The 17,945-nt window shown below is 41.1% G+C and overlaps 2 protein-coding genes across 2 annotated transcripts in view; both read left to right on the top strand.

Annotated features, from left to right (window-relative positions):
* Window positions 1-17,945, top strand: part of tuft1a (tuftelin 1a) — a 198,190-nt gene that overhangs the window by 134,551 nt on the left and 45,694 nt on the right. The window lies entirely within an intron of this gene.
* LOC101885445 (uncharacterized) overlaps window positions 8,381-17,945 on the top strand; it is a 31,210-nt gene continuing 21,645 nt past the window's right edge. Inside the window, exon 1 of the mRNA XM_073925501.1 lies at window positions 8,381-8,503. The gene's annotated coding sequence lies outside the window, so the exon portion shown is untranslated. The remainder of the gene's footprint in view (window positions 8,504-17,945) is intronic.

Genomic DNA, 17,945 nt, shown 5'->3' with positions numbered 1-17,945 from the left:
TTCATTTAAACTTCAAAAATAAAGTTTAATTTATACATTTTATCAATAGACAACAACTGTTCAATCTTGAAAATATAAAAAATATGTTGCAAAGACAGTAAAAACCAGTTTTTCTCAATCGATTCTCCAATTTCTTTTCTTGCTGAACTGCAGGAGAGGCAAGTTTTGGATTGTACAGCACAACAATTTCTGCCATCTATTGTAATCCATTTTAAAATGTTGGTACATGTGAGAATTTAGACAATGTTTTGTACTTAATTAACAGTATATTTGTAGTTCTACTATCATCAAGGATGCTTTTTTTCATATAGTTTGGTGTAAATGTGAAACGATGCACATTTGGCTCACATTTGACAGAACATGGTTTCCAACACAATGAAGAAAAATGAGGCTGAAAGTAGGAGCAGGTTTTCAGCTGAATATTTCAAAATGTATATGGCACAACATGCATGGAATTTACAAACAGTCTGTTGTGAAACTGTTGTCAATAGTTTTGAAATGAGTGTGTTAGCATGGAAAATATAGCTAACCACGTCGCTTTTAGAATATGAATGACAAAAGTGTTTGGGAATGTGTTCAGTGTGTGCATTTAATGTGAAAGCAATGAAAAGTGATTCACAGTATGATTTACATAGACATTTGCTCTACATTCACTTCTGTTTGGCTGAATCTTTGGTAGCACTTGAAAAAATAATAACTGGCTTCCATCGGTGGACAAAAATGAGCTCACCTCAAGTGACGTGTAACCAGAATGTTAGTATTAATAATTAGGACTAAAACCACTACACATTACTGTAATTAACAAAACATGACTGTGTCACTGATCAGTAGATTTTGTACCAGATTGTGCAAATGAACAATGCAATGGCATGATGTCAGTAAATGTAGATGTGCAGTAGAGTCAGAACTACCTACGTACTTAGCTGGTCAGATCAGAGGAAGTTAACAGACACAGGAAAAAGTGAAGATATTTGTAAAGACGAGCTGCACAGAAAAGAAGGTCTAAGAAAATGGCTGACAAGTGTTGTTTGAGTCTGCTGGGACTGATAGTTCTCTGCACACCTCTCACAGGTAAAGCAATATGTCCGTATGATAATTCATTTAAAATATTGACTCTGTTAAATAATACTTAGTTTTATGATTCTTATGTGATTCATGTTGTGATTGTGTGGAGTGTTTGTTGGATTTGCTATTATATTTGCCTTGCGAGATATGACTGTAAGTTATTTCGGCACTGGTGGGAGGCGTGCATAGGCATGAGGCTGCAGGCCGAGTGCCTTAGTGTCCCACCAGTGATGATATATAGCCATATCACACTGCTACAAGTATGACAGTGCATTTATACAACAGTTTGACAACATTATTGTGTAAATAAAAAAGAAAATGAAACACTGACAGTCTAAAATCCTTTTGTATGAGGAACTACTTTCCAGTCACTCATTCACATCTGCAGTTGATGTCAAAACAGTAAAAACTGTTGCTACTTCACCAACATCTCTTTAGAGCTATTATTTGAATAATTTTCTAGCGTAATGTCTAAAGTGTTGACAAAACAGGTGATTTTGCTCACATTTTATGATTGCATACTAGTCTACATACATTTCCCAGTATTTCTCTGTTGCAATCGGAAGATCACAATAATTAACCCCCGAAAAATCCAAAGCAGCGCAAATTCTACCAGAATACTGTTGTTTGTGATAAGGAAAAATGCTAAACACATGTGGACATTTCTTCTTTCTTTTTACTGAACTAGTCTACAGTAACGAAAACAGGAGACTCATTAGAAACAAACAAATGGCCAACCAAAAAGTAACTCAGGGTTATACAAAGAGTGGCCAACACAAAATACACAGATTCCTCATATGTGAGTCCCATCTTACACTCAATAGACTACAATTAGTATGGTATAAATACAGCATTACAAGATACAAAACATAGAGATTAATTTAGAATGTCACTTACCAGTTTTAATATGATTTGATCAGCTGTAGTTAGAAATCACGCTGAGTTTTTCTACTCTAAGGGCTTATTACACAGTCTCTGTCGCCATCTTGTGTATGGACAACATCAACTGTGTTTGCTCTGCTTAATGACAGGTTGAAGCCGGCGACGCACTATATCTCAGAAATGAATAATATTTTAAAGTAGGCACTACCCTTATAAATGAACTGCATTGTTGCAATCTAAACAACTACATTCTTCCTAAAAAGCCTCAAAAGTGCATTATGTTGTCCAACAGCTGCAATATTTGTCAAACTATAGTGAAGTTATTGATCTGCTGTCACTCTATGTGGGTGGAGTAATACACAAAGGTGAAGAGGCTGTACAAGTTCTGACATTTCAGAATATTGCAGGACTATCAGCCAATCAGATTCCAGAACCAGACAGAAGGTTAGTTGTTGGTTGCTAACTGTTAGAATACTTCATGGACTGAATTTCAGCATGGCTGTAATACACTATTGTATATTTTTCACCATAAAAGTCCCACAATTATTTCAATAATTCAGCTATCAACAAGATACAGCATGAAGCCTCACTCTTTTACACTATTTAACAGTAAAGAATATAAATAAAAATAAAATAACTTTACTACACCCAATGTCTATTTATTCTGGATATAAAGTACAGAGCAGGAGCAGTAACAGTTTGCATAGACCACCACTTTTAGAAAGCCACATTTTTAACCAAATTGTATGGGTAATTTTCTGGTAGTTTCTTCCAATTTTCTTTTCCACTCCTAAATAAATGAGCATTATCACAAAGCATGCAAAAAAAAAAAAAAAAAAAAACATACATCTAACTTTGTCTAATAGACAATGAGTCTGGCAGGATTTGTTATTAAAATGTTAGAAAAGTAATAAATAGTAGAACACAAGCGGTATGATTTAAAAAACTAATTATGTTGATGTTTTATAGGTTACACACAATATCCTTCATTTACTGCAGATACAGTTGACTTCGCAACTCTGATTCCAGACAACAGCTCAGCCGCTGAGTTGAAAACAAGTCCAACTACAGCAGCAATGTCAACACAAGGTACAAGATCACAGAAACTTATCATCAATCTCTCTTTTTAAATGTTTGCCTGTCAAAATGTATTCAGCCACAGTGAAATAAAACTTAATTCAGTTAATTATATAAAACGACAGGATTTGTTAGTATTTGTACATCTTAAATGCTTTCATTAAATGTTATATACTTCAATACACTAATATTATATATTCTAGTGTTCAGCTTACAAAATCTGTACACTTGTAAGAAAAATTGTGGTCCTACTGTTTGTAACAATATGGTCATGCCATTGACCCATGAACATTTCCTGCTTGTTATCAAACTATTTTATAACTGTAACAAGAGGCAATTTAATCATAACTTAATGTTAAAACAGCTTTTATAATGTCCTGGTTACGTCCGTAACCCACGTTCTCAAACAGGGAATGGAGATGTGTTTCTGTAGATAAACAGACTTTGGGAGTGCGTTAGTTTACCAATCACTTCTAAAGATATGAAAATGGGCCAATTAAATGCTAATTGAATTGGTGGAGCTTAGCTACACACCTGAAACTGATGAGCTCATCAGTGCTATATCAGTCAGCTCCTCAGAATTGCCTGCTGAAGAGCCGATCGCTCAGCTCCCAGCTGGAGACCCAGGTGCTGTGGCAGTGGAAACACATGTCTCTGTTCCCTATTCGGGGAACGCGGTTTACAGACGTAACCAAGACGTTCCCCTTCATAAGAGAACTCCAATGTGTGTCTGTTGATAAACAGACTTTGGGAGTAAGTATGGAAAACGGCACAGCAGCTAAGCCTGTCACGCTCATGATGTGCAGTTTGCCAAGTGAAGCGTGAATGCACTGACATCACCAAGAGCGCAACCTTCCAACGTCCCCTAGGCCCAAAACAATAGCATTACATGGTAATAATATGAATTTAGATTGGGGGTCGTAAATGTGCTTTTACCTAGCTAATATAGGCTAGGGATTTTAGAATACGACTGAACGGAGACCACCTGCTACCCAGGAGGGGAGACTTGATGGTAATAGAGCATATGGACTAGCCCTATTGAGGGGGAGTGCTACATATGATAAGCTAGTTAGCGGTTAGTGAAGACACCTTAAAGGGAAAACTCACCGTGGTAAATAATGCATATGGCATCACCCAAACGGGAATGCACATAGCTGGCACTGAACCTTGGTATGCAGGTGGACCAGATGGGCATACCAGACAACTGGGGGCCTCTGAGGAATTCTCTAGGATTCACCTGAAAAGGGAAACTTACTAGTAGAATAGAAAATGCGCACAGATCTCCGGTGCAACAAGTGTTTATTGACACTAAGCTTCCTGTGGCTTCCACTTTCCTCCTGTGGCTACTGTTGAATCATCAAAATGGATGCTGCACACTGGTGGTGGTGTGGAGAGACAAACCCCCCGCATGATTGTGAAGCACTTTGGGTGTATGGCCATACACAATAAATGTGCTATATAAATACACATTACTTATAAAGTTCAAATCTAATTTATCCAAAAGTGTTTTACTACATACAGTTCAAATTTGGCAATCACGACTAGTGTTTATGTTTTGAAACATCTACACTGCACCCTTCTCTCCCATACAGTGTGTGTCATTTCCAACATAGATGACAGTTTCAACATATCCTTTAGATATTTCGTGCTTTTCTGGCTCTATTTACACATGACTCAGCCCCCAAGTCCTCTCTTATGGTCTTTTATGACCCCTTTGCCTTAGCACACCAACTTTTTCCTAAGATATATAGTGGTGAATTGATATGGCCCTCCATTCACCCAATTAAATGGGTCTTTATATAACTTTAGAAAATAAAAATCTTCTTCAGCATCAGCAAAATTATTGTTGATGAAAAGCAACAACCATTTTTCTCCTGATTCCTTGATTTTGCAATTTATTTGTATCTTGCATGCAATGACAATAAAACATTCATTTAAAACAATACTATAATAAAACTATAATAGATGTTAAGTGAATCAGTGGTTCACACATGTTCCAGTATATTATTATTATTCAGTATTAATTAATTCATGTGATTTAGTGCTGGAATCTTAAGTGATGATGTGCTGATATTTATGTTACATTTAGTTTGAATTGAGCTAACAGACATTATTCACAGATTCAGCAAACACGATATCTGAAGATAATACTATTGGATTAATAGTCAGAGGTATGAAACACTTTGCATAATTGTTAATTGATTTATACTCTTGATTTCATCTTATTTATTTATACTCTTGATTACAAGGTTACTTACAGTTTCCCCATATTAACAGTTTTTCTCTCTCTCATCTCTCCACGTGCTTACTGTAGTGATTTTAATTACTGTTGAGATCGCAGTGTTTGCGGCTCCTACTGTGATTCTTCTTCAGATCGTCTGTGCAAGCAAAGTTGGTGAGTTTTGACTATGAGCAAGATGATTTACATTGATCTCCATTAATATGCAATCACGGTTAAATGTATGAGGTCAGTAAAGTTGCTTTGCATTTAATTATTTTGTAGGGAGGAAGGACTCACATCGCCTGAAGGAAATTGTGACGCCTACAAAACCAGAATAAAATCATTTCATCCAGCTAATTTTTATACACATCTGCATGTAGCTTTCAGTTATTTTTTTAGTGCTCCATAGACTGCATTACATACAGTATATTAATATCGTCAGACCAAGACAGACACTATTCACACAGACCAAATAATAATAAATATGTGGTAACTTTCTAGCTTTTAAATCATTTTATTTTAAATTGTTTGTAGAAGGTTTGCAAATGCACAAATTGTGTAATTATATTTTCGTTGCAGAGATGATTAAAGTATAGGAATAATTGCCTTTATCATCTAAGTTATCTTGTGTAGTTTCACTGTTGTGGTGGGTTGTGTTCTTGTTTGATACCTTGTTTTGTGTATATGATATATCAAGCTGTATCAAAAAGCAAGATAACTGTTTTCACGAGTAGAATCAGGATTGCTAAAAACATATATTAAAAGCTAAATAATCCAAAAAATGAAGATCATTTACTCACCCCTCATACAAAAAGAATAAATTTTGAAATATGGCACCAGCAACCAGCATTCTTCAAAATATCTTCTTTTGTGTTCAACAGAAACTCATAAATGTTTAAAACCACACGAGGAAGAGTAAATTATGTGGTCATTTTCATTTTATTGCACCTTTAATTTAAAACACATTTAATAAACAAGGAGTTAATGTTTAGTTCACTTTTTAAAATAAAGGTATGCAAGATGTCACTGGGATAGTACCTTTTCAAAAGGTACACATTTGTACTTAAAGGGTCCATATTGGTACCTCAAAAGTATATATTAGTACCTAAAAAATTTAAGAGGACCACCTAACCTTTTGAAAAGGTAGCACCCCCGTGACAGCTCATGTACCTCAATTTCTGAGAGTGTAGCTACATTTTAGATATATTTCAAAGGGATTTTTTTAATATTCTGGCAACAGAAATAGATCAAAATAAATTCATAGGAGTTGTTTAACTGTTGTCTGCTTCTGAGTAATGACTGCCAACTAATTAAATGAGTGAATAAGTGAAATAAGTGAAAAAAATTATTTTGACTCACTCATTTAGCAATCTGTCACTTGCGTGACAATGCACACTTTAAACAATGGTAAACAATTAAAATCTCTTTTTAAATGTTTCACTTCTGGCTGTGGAAATGTTTTCTATACATTCTGATTATACAAATATCTTTTTTTTTTGCTTTTGATACTGTAAATTCCCTATTGTTGTTGTTGTTACTGTTTTTATGTTTGTCGTTTGTTAATTTTTCTGTATCCTATTTTTACTGTCATTTATCAATTTTTCGCTTTTCCCCCAAATAATATACTGCATAGACTACTGGACAAAAGTTTGGTGTCAGTTTTTTTTAATATAATTAAAAAAAAAACTATTATCATTGATTCATTTATTCATTTTCTTTTTAGCTTAGTTCCATTATTAATCAGGAGTCGCCATAGCCAAATGAACCGCCAACTCATCCAGCACGTGTTTTACGCAGCAGATGCCCTTCCAGTTGCAACCCAACACTGGGAAACACCCACACTCTTGCCTACTATCACATACACTTCGGCCAATTTAGATAATTCAATTCACCTGTACCGCATGTCTCCGGATTGTGGGGAGGAAACCAACACAAACACAGGGAAAACATGTAAACTCCACACAGAAACACCAACTAATTCAGCCGGGGCTTGAACCAGCGACCTTCTTGCTGTGAGGCAATTGTGTTACTCACTGTGCCACCGTGCTGCCCCACTACTAGCATTAATAATAATTTTAATAGTTATTATTAGAGTGATTTCTGAAGGGTCATGTGACTGGAGTAATGAAGCTAAAATTTAATCTCTAAAATCACTTGAATAAATGATAAAATTTAATTATAAACTACTTTTGATATATTATTTTATAGTGCAATAACTTTTCACAGATTTTATAATTTGTACTGTATTTTTGATTAAATAAATGCAGCCTTGTTGATTTGGAGAAGCTTTTTTAAACATTTTAAAGTCCTACTGACCCCAAACATTTGACCGGTATTGTATATATTATTAAAATGATTCATGCTGTAAAAAAAAAAAAAGGTTCTTTGAAAAAAACTGTTCACTAAAATTCTTCGGGAAACAATAGGCATCACATCAAAAACATTTTCATTGCACCAATAGTATTAAGAGTGCAGATCTGCAGATGAGTGTGTGTGGGAATGAGAGTCTATGGGTGTTTCCCAGTACTGGGTTGCATCTAGAAGAGCAACCACTGCGTAAAACATATGATGGAAAAGATGGCGGTTCATTCTGGTGTGGTGACCCCATTCAGGGACTAAGCCAAAGTAAAATTAATTTTTCAATCCCAACTGATTCTACTTCTTTTCTAGTGATTTAATTTCTTTGGTAAAAACTCTAAAGTAGTAAAGTGTATTAGAATGTTTAATGTAAACAGTAAATAAATGTGATTCGTTCTAACAAATCAGTTGATCCTGACTTATTCTCAGCCTGCTTTTTAACTTGTAATGTATACTCTTTGGCCTGATTGTCAGTTTAGATTATATTTAACTACAGCACTATCTGGCCTTGATTATTTCTTCAAGTTGGCGAAGTTATGTGACCTACAGTAATACTGTATATATATTTTTAAATCCTATGTAATCATTTCTATTCTAATGTATGCAAAATGGTATGCCTCTTGACATTTCACACAATCACGTTTCCTATTTTGGCAATTTAAAAAATGCTGTTTGATGGTAAAGAAAGCTCTTGCGGCTTTTGCTTATATTCAGTTCTGCAGTGAGGTGCACTTTCTATACGATGGGGAGTTTTCTGTCTTCATATTTCTTCTAGATGTTCGAACAGCAGCATTGATCTGATGATGCTGTTAGCCTAAACACTTTGATTTTTCTCATTTGATTTTTTCAATTGAACAACAGAGACGATTTGGCTTACTTCTGGCAGCCTTTTGGATGACTGTGAGTATCATATAGGACACTACTGTTTCTCAGTTTTACAGCTTTTTTTTTTAAGTGCAGCTACTTAAAGAACATTCACCTTTTCAATGAATAGTTTTCAATCTTTTCTATATATTTGAATTGCAGCTTCATTTCTAACAGTTATTTTCAAATATTAATAGATTAAGAAGTTTTATAACTTTTTAAAGTTGTCAAATAGACCTTATTCATGTTAGATGGAAACAAGAAAGCAACAATTGGATGGCAGTCTTTGCAGTGACACATTAAAAGTCCTAAACCAGCAAGAAAAAAAAAAACTTTTATACATTTTTCCTTAGCTGATCACCTGGTATATTGTTAAACAACACAAGCCATTGATTATGGCTTACTGTACAAATAATGTTTACAGATTCATTTCCATTCCCATCAAGAATTAAATATGCTTTAGACTGACGTCTATAGTGTTTGACTGCTGAAAACTGTCCATCACATGCAGAAGCTGACAACAGGCCACAAAACTCAGATCTCTTTACACAGTCTAATGGTTCCTTTTTTCTCATGCAATCTAGAGTACTGAAACTATACTTGATTATATAGGGAAAGTTACTTTTTTATGGCTGGTACTGAAAACGTTACCGTTACTAAAGTAACCCTCGTTCCACTATGAAAACTTCCACTATGGGGTTTTTGTCAGAAACCAATCATCTGAAAGAGTATAAAATCTGTTCAATGAAATTCCAAATGAATTGGCGGCATCACCATGCTCGGCTGGCATCAATGACAATCAGTCAAGTATATAAGACGCGGCTAGTGCAATGCTCGACATCCTTTTGAGCTAAGGAGACTTTCACGCTCAACAGCTAAGGGACAATCATCATGGCGAAGGTACATAGCATTTCCGTTCCCCCCATTGGGAAACGAGGGTTACTTTAATAACCATAGCGTTCCCCTTCGGATGGGGAACTCCAATGCCATGTGGAAAAACTTCCGCTATGGGAAAATCAATGGAAAACGCTACAACAAAAGCACCTTACCACATTCCTGGTGAAGGGTGTGCCACGCAGTAGAGCGAGCACACCTACAACGCCGCGAGATGCAGTCTTCCAACATCTCCCCTAGCCCTTACTTACCTGTTCAGGTTTAGCTATGTTTTTCGGGGAGTCGAAAATAGCCCAGTAAAAAGTGTTTTTAATACGACAGTACGTTGGGATGCTCAATATGTCAAAACGTCCCAAACTGTCTAGTGCGCAGGCGAGGCAAAAAAAGAAAAGAAGAGGAGGAAAAAAGCGACAAAGACAGAGGTAATGTTACGACAAAGATGATTATTTTACTGTATCCGTGATCAATAACGCCATTAATTAGCTTGACACATACTTGTCAACTCTCCGGTTTTCCTTGCTATCATCACGTTTAAGTATTTTCCCGTATTTGCCCCGTATGTTTAAACTTTCTAGTTAAAGTACCGTCAAAACAGAGCCAATCTCAAATGTGATATAATTGCAAGAGCTGTTTAAGAGAATTGTGCTTTCGCTTTATTTTGGCTTGAAAGCACGATGATAAAAATGTCTGCATTCACTTTTTTCCCGTTACACCCCATTCACACGGGGCTTTAGCGTCAAAGCTTGACTGAAGGCGTGTCTGAAGTTGGGGCTAAAACAATTGTCATAGAAGTGTCAGCCAATGAAATTCAGTCAACAATAGGCCATTGTCTAGCTGGTGTATTTGCATACAGTGATCTGATTGGCTGACGCTTCCGTCTGCGCTTGAAAAGTTGAGCTAGTCCCAACTTTTGCAGTGAGCAAGGTCTCTGAAGCGGCGATGACGGATCCACAATGCAGTTCGGCAACACCTGACGTCACCCATTCAAAGTGAATGGGAATCGTTGACGCTGACGCCCCATGTGAATCGATCGACGCAACCCCTAAAATCAGTGTATGCATGCATACTGACTTATGGACGTGCTCTGCATGATAAACTGTTCCCAGATCCGCTTCTGTACATGCAATTAAAAGAGGAGCGAAAGTTTGGCATACTTTGGAGATTTAGGTGTGTTTTTTTTTTCATCAAATTTTTCTTTTATTTTGTATTTTTTGAACACAGAAAATAATATGTAAACATGTTTGTTCTGCTTGTTTTATTTTAAACACAATTTTTTTCTTAAATGAGCACAAACAGTTACTAAACTAATCGAGTGCTTTCATTAGCCTATAGATCTGCGCATTCTTACAGTGACACCTGTTATCAAAAAACAAAATGAGAGATTGTTGCTCTTCACTAAATAACTATAGTAATGCTAATCAAAATTTAAATACAGTAAAAAGTGAATGGGATTTTATAACTTGATTCATTTTATGTATAGGCCATTGATTTAAATAGGCAAAATATTTTATGTTATTGTCACTATTTTCTAATGTTTGCTATGTCTCCTTTCTAAAGCGAATTGTTGTCCCATATTTTTACATCCCAGTGTTGATAGGTATGGCATAACATGGTTTGCTAATCAATAAATAGCTAGCTCTATCTGTTAGTTTTAACGTCAGCTTATGTTATGGAATGGCATGTTATGGAAAATAGTAACTGTAATGTAACTACCTCCATCATTCCTTTCTCAGGCAAATGTGTAAATATTAGATCTTTTCAGCAGCATTAGGCATTATAACGTTAATTGCATTGGTTATCTGATGTTTTCCCAGCTTGTAGTAGTCTATCAAAATGCTCTTGATTTTAACCATAGTCATAAGCCTAGCTGTTTGTTGTGTTACAGTTCAAAGTGTATAAAGTGCATTCATCAAAAACTTTACATCAGTGTTAAAGTGCACATCATTGTTGTTAGAGCATAGCTTAGCATTACCAAATGGTATATTATACTGCAATTTACTCATTTTTTGCATTCTGCTAATTAGCATTTCACTGTTATGACAATGAAATTTTAATTGTTACTTATATGAATTACTAATATAATTGTGTATCAGAAAAAGTACATAGTGCATTATACAGTAGTCTACATCATGCTTGTATCTTTAGGTTTTTCATTTATATTATTTCATCTTATTTTATTCTTAAAATCACGTGTTTATTATTAGACTGGTATCACATACTCCTCTTCTGTCTTCAGATGCACTGCTTCTCAGTCCCATCGGTGCAAATCCTTCTTTCGAAGTATTTTGAATGTGCAATTGCTTTATTTAAATAAAAGAATGTCCAAGACAAAGCTATTTAGTTTCTTATGAGTATATGAATGTACTGCGATGCGACGGGGCGCCACCTGAAATCTTGCTTAGGGTGCCAAACTGCTTGGGGCCGGGCCTGGAAAAGCATTCAGTCCCGATAGAGAGGACGCTGCGGAGTTCAACTGTTATCCAAGGAGAAGAGACTGGTGACAGCCTGTGGACTAGCCCCGAAAAAAGGGGGGAGTACATAAAAGAGAATGGTTAGCGGAGAGGGAAGACACGAGCCCGCCTTGAAAAAAGGGGGGACTAAACTGTGGTTGAGTAAGCTTATGGGATCGCCCGCAGGGGATCACACATAGCAGGCACCTATACCCAGAATGCAGACTGACCAGCGGGCATGCTAGCAACGTAACAGGCCAACGTCTGACTCCTCCTCTAAGTCGGATGCTGTGGGCCTCGGAGGAACTCAGCAGGGTTCGCTAAACAGGGAACTGAACTGACAAAGCTGAAAAAGTGCACGCATCTCCGTGTTAGGGAGAATGGCGCAGCAACCGTGTTTCAACACCCTAAGCAAATTTTTCCTAAATCACCAAGGGTTACCTAATACCCTTGAGGAAACTGGCTCCACTCACAGATTGTAAAATCTTGCAAATGTATTAGGTGTTGCCCAGCCCGCAGCTCTGCAAATGTCTGTCAGAGAGGTGCCGCGTGCTAACGCCTAAGAGGATGCAACGCTCCGTGTGGATTGCGGTCTCACCCCCGGGGGACATGGCTCACCCTGGCTCTGATAAGCAAGGGATATGGCATCCACTATCCAGTGGGCCAACCTCTGTTTAGATACAGCACTTCTCTTCTGCCGATCACCGTAACAGATAAAGAGCTGGTCAGAGGATTTAGGGCTCTGAGTGCAGTCCACATAGGTTCGCAAAGTACAAACAGGACACGATAATGAAAGGGCTGGGTCTGCCTCCTCCGTGGGCAGCGCTTGCAGGCTTACTACCTGATCCTTAAACTGCGTGGTGGGAACCTTGGGCACATAGCCGGGCCAGGGTCTCAGGACAACGTGAGAGTAGGCCGGCCCGAATTCTAGACACGAGTCACTGACCGAAAATGCCTCCAGGTCCCCGACCCTCTTAATTGATGCCAACACGACCAGCAGAGCTGTCTTCAAGGAAAAAAACTCAAGGATACTGAATTGAGTGGCTCGAAGGGCTTCCCACGTAGGCTTGTTAGCACTACCGCGAGGTCTCAAGAGGGCTTCAGAGGGGGGCAGGGTAGAACCATACCTCTCACACCTCTGAGGAACCGAATGATGAGGTTATGCCTCCCCATGGTGCCGCCATCTACCGCATCATGATGAGCGGAAAAGCAGCCACATAAACCATCAGTGTGGAGGGCGACAGCCTTCGCTCGCCCAGAATGTGAACAGCACGCATCAACTTCAGTAGCGTATGACACCGGAGGTGCAGACGGCGAGCAAGCTGACACATGTGGTGAGAGCGCATACCCCCCATACGGTTGATATACGCTATCGTCGCCATGATGACCGCCCCCTCAGCACAGGTTAAAAAGCAGCGCCGAGTGAGAAACACTGCCAACAGCTCTAGGCAGTTGATATGCCAATGCAGCTGGGTTCCCTTCCACTGTTCCGCAGCAGCATGCCCGCAACACACGGCCCCCCAACCCATACTGGAAGCATTTGTCAAAACGACAACATGCCTGGACGCCTGACCCAGGAAAGAGGGCAAGGGGGTGAGGGCGCGACGACACAGTCACTCAGTGTGTGCCCGCATGCCATGCGCATCTGGGGACCCGATCGTGAAGCCAATGCCATAGTGGTCTCATATGGAGCAATCCGAGCGGCGTGGCTGCGGCTGCGGATGGCATATGCCCCAGGAGCCTCTGAAATGATTTCAGGTGGACCACCTTTTTTCTGTCAAACTCCCTCAAACAGTTCAGCACTAGCTCGGCGCACTCTCGTGAGAGGCAGGCCTTCATAGTGATCAAGTCCGGCTCCAACACTAGAAAGGAGGGGCTCTGCACGGGAGCAAGCCAGCTCCTTCCTAGGTTGACCTGAAAACCCAACAGGTGGAGGTGCCAGAGCACCTTGTCTCTGTGCATAGTCAACTGCCCCCGAGAGTGAGCTAAAATCAGCCAGATGTCGAGAGAATTGAGTATGCGGATGCCCGCGGGCGAAGGGGCGCGTGGGCATGCTGCGCGAGCTTGGTAAAAATCTGCGGAGACAGAGAAACCCTGGAGGGGAGAACCTTGGACTGTCATTCTCGATCCTCAAACTAGAGGTCTGCATTCCCGCGGCTGTCCCGCAGGCGCCGCAGGACCTGACCAGATTTCTGCGGCACGGGAATAAATTTCCGAATAAATCGCGGGAGCGGTCGGTGACGGGTTTAATTTGGGACGGGAGCCGGCTGTCTAGCAATAACGCGGATATTGCTATGCGAATGAGAGAGAGAGAGAGAGAGAGAGAGAGAGCTTTCCCAGATAGCAAAATACACTAGGGCCAGTTCCGGCTAGATTCTCGCCTGCCAGAGACTTACCACTCAGCCCGGCTCCGGCTGCCGGACTCCGGATGCTTGTGGACTCACTGCCCGATTCCGGTCCGAATCAATCGGGCCAGATGCGGCGGCCGTAAGCGAGCCGACGCTGCCACATCCGCGCCGGAATCGGCCCGAGAGTAATGTGCGCTGCGGCCCGGAGCTGGCGCCACTCAGTATTTATATACCTTTATATAAAACCTTTTGGTATTACATTGGTACTTGATACATGGTATTACAAGCCTTTGAGTTGATATAACAGCAAACGCCTATGTGTCTGCTTGGTGCTTGTGTGTGTGTTAGTGCGCACGCGCGCGTATGAGAGAGAGAGAGAGAGATTTGTCTGTGTGTGTGTGCTTGGTGCTGTGTGTGTGTGTGTGTGTGTGTGTGTGTTTATACAGACAGCTTGGCTGTCTGGATTGTATAGCTGGGAGATTTTCGGTTTTGTTCTCCCCCGCTCTTTAGCGGGATTGGGCGCGGTGGGCAGAAAACGGGGCGGGTCGGGCAGCGAGACAACAAATTCTTAATATAAGCGGGAGAGGTCGGGTTCGGGCTAAAACCTGGCGGGTGCGGGCGGGATTCAAAATTTAGTCCCGCGCAGATCTCTACCTCAAACGTAGACCGCAGAATCTACCAGTGGGGGGGAAGTATTGAGACATGCAATACGAGTCTTTCAGATCTATTGCTGCAAACCAATCCCGAGGATGAACGCACCGGTTGATGTGCTTCTCCGTAAGCATTTCAAAGCGCAGCCTGTGACAGCAACGATTCAAAACGCGCAGATCTAGGATTGGCCATAACCCACCGCTCTTTTTTGGTATGATGAAGTACGGGCTGTAAAACCCTCTCTCCATCTTGGCTAGAGGGGGTGGCTCGATTGCATCCTTCGTCAGGAGGACAGCAATCTTCTCTCGCAAGACAGGGGTGGACGCAGGACTGAGCCTGGTGAAATACACGCCTGTGAACTTGGGAAGCCGTTTCATGAACTGTATTGCATAGCCGAGTCTGATCGTACGGATGAGCCATTGTGATGGGCTGGCCTGCGCTAACCAGGCAGGCAAAGCCTTCGCAAGTGAACCTGCCCGCACGATCACTGACATGCCAGCGGTGAGGCAGCGTGGAGTTGGTGGGCTCACCCAGGGATCACTGGGGTCCCGCGGAAGAGCGAGAGGCGAGGCTCGCTCTCGTCTCGCTCACAAACTTCGGCGGAGGGGCTGTTGGTGGGAGAGAAAGGAGACCGTTCTCTCGCGCTCTGTGAGCCATTGGTGAAATGCACAGATCCAGTGATCTGGAAAGTATAGCGTCCCAAACTGGCAGTGTTCAGGCTGTCACATCCGTGGAAAGGGAAAAAGCTGTTTCTTTGAAGATTTGATGGCAATTTTTTATTTATTTATTTACGCAGTTAAACTATAGAGCCCCACCCTCCAGCGGGGAAAGAGTAAATTCCCTGCTCTCCGGATGGCCTGTCTCAGGGATGCTTCGCGGTCTGTTTACCGAACTTAGCGGCACCCTAGGGCAGGGGGGCGCTAGTAGCCTGCAAGATGCTCGGCGCAGCCGCTTGGCCGGAGACACAGGCGGGGCAGCAAAAAGCTACAGGCAAGCGCTCTCGGCAAAAAGCAGTGAATGTGGATGGCTCGGTGGGAGGGAGGGGTCTTACGATGCCACCGATAGATTATAACCCATCGCCTCAAACTGCTCAATTACCGGCGTAAACTCCTGGGCGAGTTCACAGACAGTGTCGCCGAACAGGCCAGCCTGGGATAAGGGGGAGTTAAGAAAGCGAACTTTGTCAACATTAAGCACATCACCGGATTTAGCCTGGGGTGGCGTTCCTGGCCACTAATGTGGCCATCGTCCTTCCCAGGGTGCGGAGCTCATGCCCAGTCCTGGGTCAGAACCATCCTCGCGCAGCTGCTAGGTGGCCATAGCATGCAAGGTGAGGGTGGAGGGTGGAGGCTTACGCAGCACACTGCGTGTAAGCCTACTGTGCGCATCCAGGAAGAAGGGTTTTCACACCCCTCTAGTCGGCCCGGCTGCTGGGCTGGGGGATAAACCATCTCCAGAGCCATGGCCGAAGCATCCTGGGGAAGCACGGCCACAAAGTGTGATTCTAGATTCGCTCATCAACCCGGAGGGAGGAGTGGGCTCGAATCAGACAATGACAGCCCACCCTCCAAGTATGATGAGGATGGAAGCGCATGCAGATCAGGCAGAAAAAAGTTCCCCTCAAAACTACGTGAGCTTACTGTACACTTCCGGGAAGAAGGGGACAGAAGGCTTTGAATCCTCCACATAACACCCATCTAGTCTGTCTGGTTCCGGGGCTGGGGGATAAACCATCACCAGGCCCGCGGCCGAAGCAGCCGGAGAAAGCACGGCCATCATGTCTGCTTTTTAGATGCCAGCGTCGTGCTCTCCACCGCAGAGGGAGGGAGCGGGCGGGTTCGCATCCTCATCAGACAATAACAGCCCATTCTCTGATGCAGTGATGAACATCTGATCCTCGATGTCATCAAGTGAGAAAGTGACCATCCGAAGACGGTGCGCATCTTTTCACCTGAAGTTTGGATGGAGCGTTCTTTTGCAAGAGCGAGCCGCGATCTTAACTGCGCAACAGACATGACATCAAAAAGACTGCATGCACTGCACATGCACTGGGATAGGAAACCAACGCATTCCAAAACGTACGGTCAAAGCGACGTCTTGAAAAAGACACGCTGCAAAATTGTGTTGCTTTATTAGGAAAGTTTTTTTCCTATATACAAAGCGCTCTTGGAGGACCGGACCCAAAGAACGTCAGGCAAGGTAGAAAAACCCAGCACGACCGTCTGCCACTGCGCATACACGCTCTGGACCAGGAGAAGCTGCTTCTCGATTTCTCTCTGTAGACATAGATTGGAGAACCCTCAAAGACTCTCTCAGAAGCTCGTGAAAGGCTCTGAAAATGAAAAGGATGTCAAGCATTGCACTAGCCGCGTCTTATATACTTGGCTGATTGTCATTGATGCCAGCTGTGCATGCTGACGTTGCCAATTCATTTGGCATTTCATTGGCCCGATTTTATACTCTTTCAGATGATTGGTTTCTGATGAAAACCCCATAGTGGAAGTTTTTTCCACATAGCATTGGAGTTCCTCATCCGAAGGGGAACTAATATGTCTTAAAATAATTGTCTATATACAATATAATAGGATGTATTCAGTCGTCAAATTTCCTGCTTTTGGGTATTCTTACAGTGGCTTTACTGGAATGTCAAGGGAAATTTAGGTACTGTAGCTGACCTTCGTTACAGTAGCACGCTATAATCGGCAAACCACCGGAGTAAAATCATCCGTCATTCATCTTTATTGGTTAGTGGTTACTAGCAATTAACAGAAGGATTTTTTTTAAATGGCTCAAATTTACAACTAATTATAACTGTCAAGTTGTCTAAGATCCATGACTTATGAGCAACCATTTACAGTTTTTCTCGCTTTGGTACATTTCTCAGATCAGAATGTATTTTACAAAACACAATAGATTACCTGACAAAGCCAGTCTCTTGCTCAAAAGTATTAGTTCATCCCCTTAAAAATAAATCTCTGTGTCTATGAGCATGACAGAACTGCAGAATTACAAGTCCTTCTGTCACTGTGTATAGATAAGACAGTCAAATTGCTTAGTCATGTTGTCATTACAACAGTGCACTCTGAAGGAATGTTTTGATGGAAACTATGGCTACAGTTTTAATTACAAATATAT

Source organism: Danio rerio, chromosome 16, assembly GCF_049306965.1.
Source record: "Danio rerio strain Tuebingen ecotype United States chromosome 16, GRCz12tu, whole genome shotgun sequence".
Classification (NCBI taxonomy): domain Eukaryota; kingdom Metazoa; phylum Chordata; class Actinopteri; order Cypriniformes; family Danionidae; genus Danio; species Danio rerio.
This window is presented reverse-complemented; position numbering and strand designations above follow the sequence as displayed.